The sequence below is a fragment of the Panthera uncia genome (assembly GCF_023721935.1).
Source record: "Panthera uncia isolate 11264 chromosome C1 unlocalized genomic scaffold, Puncia_PCG_1.0 HiC_scaffold_4, whole genome shotgun sequence".
In the NCBI taxonomy this organism is placed as follows: Eukaryota; Metazoa; Chordata; class Mammalia; order Carnivora; family Felidae; genus Panthera; species Panthera uncia.
Genome location: NW_026057585.1, coordinates 86033044 through 86037007, shown reverse-complemented (window position 1 = coordinate 86037007; position 3964 = coordinate 86033044). Strand labels below are relative to the sequence as shown.

At 52.3% G+C, this 3964-nt stretch overlaps 1 long non-coding RNA gene across 1 annotated transcript; it reads right to left on the bottom strand.

Moving 5' to 3' along the window:
* Positions 1-920: 920 nt before the first annotated feature.
* LOC125912934 (uncharacterized) lies at positions 921-3889 on the bottom strand. Its single transcript, XR_007454876.1, has 4 exons — positions 3802-3889; positions 2833-2939; positions 2078-2251; positions 921-1239 (listed from the first exon to the last, which is right to left on the bottom strand). It is a non-coding gene; the product is annotated as an uncharacterized LOC125912934 (long non-coding RNA).
* Positions 3890-3964: the final 75 nt, after the last annotated feature.

Genomic DNA, 3964 nt, shown 5'->3' with positions numbered 1-3964 from the left:
TTACTAAGCACCTGCCACATGGCAGGCGCTAGGCCAAGCGTTTCCCACATATTATCCAATAGAAGCCTTACAAAGCCCTCTAAAGTGGGTATTATTCCTGCTGTACGGATGAGGAAACTGAAGCCCGTTAGCTAGGATTACATATATATAGATATAGATATAGATGGAGAAGGTGGTTTTAAAGTTTTCGTTTGTTTGATAGAGAGAGTGAGTGGGGGAGGGCCAGAGGGTAAGAGGGAGAGAGAGAATCTCCAAGCAAGCTTCTCAATCTTATCGTGGAGCCTGACGCGGGGCTCAAACCCACGAACCGTGAGATCATGACCTGAGCTGAAACCAAGAGTCGGATGCTCACCTGACTGAGCCACCCAGGCGCCCCTGGAGGATTTGGTTCAGAGCCCAAGTATGTAGAACTCCAAGGTCAAACAGTTGACTAGGGGAGAGAGAGAGAGTGAGAGCTTGGGCGCGCGAGAAGAGGAAGCTTGTGAGGGAAGACAAGTGTGTGGGTAGCTACGACTGGGTATTGGGGAGGAGGCCAACTAGACTTTCAGGGCAAAGGTGGGTAGGCTGGGAGAGTTGAGGAGGCAATCTGGCTGGATGTTTCTGGAAGAGGAAGCATCATGAGAAGGGTCTGAGGAGGGAAGGGTTCAGAACAAATTGGTTAGAGTTGCCGGATCAGTGGGACACAGGAGGCAGGTCAGGTGAAAAGTCAGAACCAAGTCTCAGGAGGAATGTGTGGGCTCCTGACTCATCAGTAACCCAAGTTCCCTCCGATTCCCGGGGAGAGGGCTGTCTCAGACCTGGGCCTGAGGTGGAGGGGGAAGTCCTACCTCTCCAGTCGGGAGAGGGGGTGGGGGCTCTGGGGTGAGGCTGGACGACCCGCAGCTCGGACTGGGCCAGGTCCCAAACCCAGGAGGGCTCCCTTCCCTGGGGGCCAGTCAAGAACCATGATAAGAACAGTCATTCCACCTTTACTATCCAGCCAGTCAGGAGAGTGACTCCGATTTTATTAAAATATACAATATATATAGCACTCATTATAGGCCAGGCATAATTCTAAATACGTTCCAAACTTTAACTCTTTTAATCCCTACACTAATCCATGAGGTATAATCCCCACTTTACAGATGAGGAAACTGAAGTCCGTGGAATTTAAGTGACTTACTTAAGGTCACGAAGTAAAGAAGCGGGGGAGACAGGATCCCGGGCGCCAGTATCCATGTGTTTAACTACTGTGCTCTGCTGGTGGGGGAAAAGAAAATACACTCTGCTGTAAAGACTCCCATTTTACAGATGGAAAAACTAAGGCCAAGCCAGGTAAAGGGACTGGCTCAGGCAAGGAGGGAGGACAGATCACTGGAGGAAATCGGGGCTCCTGACGTAGGCTAGGCTTCTGTCTTGGTCCCAGTGCAAGTCCGAGTGATAGCTGGAGAGAAGCTGAGAGCCCTCCCAGGGAGGGAGCCCTCCCTGGCACCCACTATCTCATCTGGGGTCCCAAAAGGGCCCAGGGCGGAGAAAACAGTAAGATTACAATCCTGGCACCCTTTTCCTAAAGACAAAAGCCAGTTATAACCACAGGTAGCTTTTCCCTCCCTTTTATTTATTTTCTTTCTCTCTTTTTTTTAAAGTTTATTTATTTATTTTGAGAGACAGAGAGTGACCAGGGAGGGGCAGAGGGAGATGGAGAGAAAATCCCAAGCAGGTGCTACACCGTCAGTGAGGAGACCTACTCAGGGCTTGAACCCAGGAATCGGGAGATTGTGACCTGAGCTGAAATCAAGAGTCAGATGCTTAACCGACTGAGCCACCCAGGAGCTTCTATTTTTCTTTCTGATTGCTAAAGGCTATACGACCACTGCAAAAAATTTTTACAAAGTTAGATCACATGAGCAAAAAGAAAAGAATAAAAAAATCGCCTTAAAACCCCTCCTTGAATACCGGTATATTTTCAAGACTTCTCTGCTCCCTCTCGGTTTTTATAAGCATCCAAGCTGTGAAGCAAGAGACTTGGCTTCCGATGCTGGCTTGCTGTGTGTCCTTGGGCAAGTCCCTGCCCTTCCCTAGGCCTCAGGCTCCTTACCTGCGAAATGAGGGTTTGGACACGGTGACCTCAGAGGAGGCCCCTTGCCGCTCTGACCTTCTGTTTCTGCTTCTGTTCCTGGATTGGCAGAAGGGGCACGAGCCGGCTGCCCCTCTGCGGGGGATTCATGGCTGACAGCTCCCAGCAAGCCACCTCCGGGACGATGCGATGGCCCTGGAAACAGCCTTCGCTGCAGTCTCAGCGTTCCCAGGCCCGCCTGCTTGCTAGGCCCATATGGTGCCCCCTGCCAGCTGGACACCACCAGCTGCCCTTCACCTGCCAGCCCTGGGTGACTGCTTTTCCTTCAGGCTCCAGAATGCTCTCTCTGCTGCCCCGGAACCTAGCTGGCTCAGGGTAAGAGAGCTGGGGGCCTCTGCCCTGAGGACCTAACTACCCATTGCCACAGCCCTTTGGGGAGAAGACAGCCTCATACGGTAAAAAAGATAGAGGGAGGGAGGGAAGAAGACAGGAAGGAACACTGACTCTAATCCAACTCCATTTGGACCCCTTGCTAGGCATTCAGGAATGAATCCGAAAAACGCACTGCCCTTGAAGGATCTAGAGTCTAGTGGAGGCAACAAGAGTAGAAACAGGCAGCAGAAACACTTGCAATGCTGAGAGCTCAGGCCTGTGAGATCCCAAAGGGAGAAGCCTACTAGATAGCAGTCAGGGAAGGCTTTCTGGAGGAGGCAACTTCATAGGTCAGTTCTCAAGAAAAGGTGTCTGCCTTTCCAACTCAAGTTTTTAATTCTTACCGGCAGCCCTGTGGAATAGGTGTTGTTGTCCCTTTTACAGATGATGCTCGGAAAGGTGAGTTCACAACCACCAAATGAAGAAAAGCCAGGTTCAAATCCCCATGAGCCTGGGACAGAATGAGACAGAATGGCTGAAAAAGCACTTGGTTTATACTCTGAGAGAGGAATGTCAGTGGGGCCTCACTACCCAGCTGGGGATAGCACAGCCCCATTTCCCCCTCAACACAGGAACAGGACTCCTGTCTTCTGTGCGAGGAGCAGTCCTAGAGGCTGAAGTTCACCTTGCTGAAGCATCCCCATCCAGAAGGAGCAAGGCTGTGGCATGAAGACAAGTGCTCTCTTTTGACTCCCTTCCACAAAGCGTAACGGGAAGGCATAGGATCCTAGAGAGAATCCTAAATCCTAGCCTTAGAACATCTGTGCTTGAGGAATTCTAGAATCCACACTCCCCTCAAAATGCCTCCTAGTAACCATGGCAGGGTCTGGGTCAAGGTCATGCGGCACCTGGCCCTTCCAGGTTGGAAGGATGGCTAGAAATAGGATCCCATTTCCTTTGACAGATAAAGATGAAGACATAGTGGGGGGGGGGGGGGGGAAGAAATTGCCTAAGGTAACACAGCAAGTCAGTGTCAGAGCATAACACCCAGGTCGTATCACTACCTGGGGGGTGGGGTGGGACAGCCCAGATGCCCAGGTGGTGCCAGAGAGCATCCTGGGTGCTGTTGGAGGAGTAAAATCCCCAACTGGTCTTACTAAGGCAAACTTTTATAGTCCTGCGCAGTACTCAGCAAAGTTCTAATACCCCAACTCTCCTAAGCCTCGGACAAGACTCTTCTTTCCCACCCTAAGTCTACCCATCTGTAAAATGGCCCCCAACTACCTTTCAGCTGGGCTGCTTAGAAATCCTAGGAATAAGGGGATTGGAAGAGGGAAGAAAACAGGGGGCGTCTTGGGCTTTAGGCTCCCTACCTCAATGGCGCCCTTCACCGGGACAGCCTCGGGGAGGAGAGAGCAGGAGCCGGGCCAGGCGTGGCGAGGCAGGGCCGTCGGGGGCGGGCCCAGGGGCGGGGCCTAGCCGACCATCGCCCCGCCCCGTCGGACGCCTGCGCGGCCCTAGCGCCGCGGGGGGAGG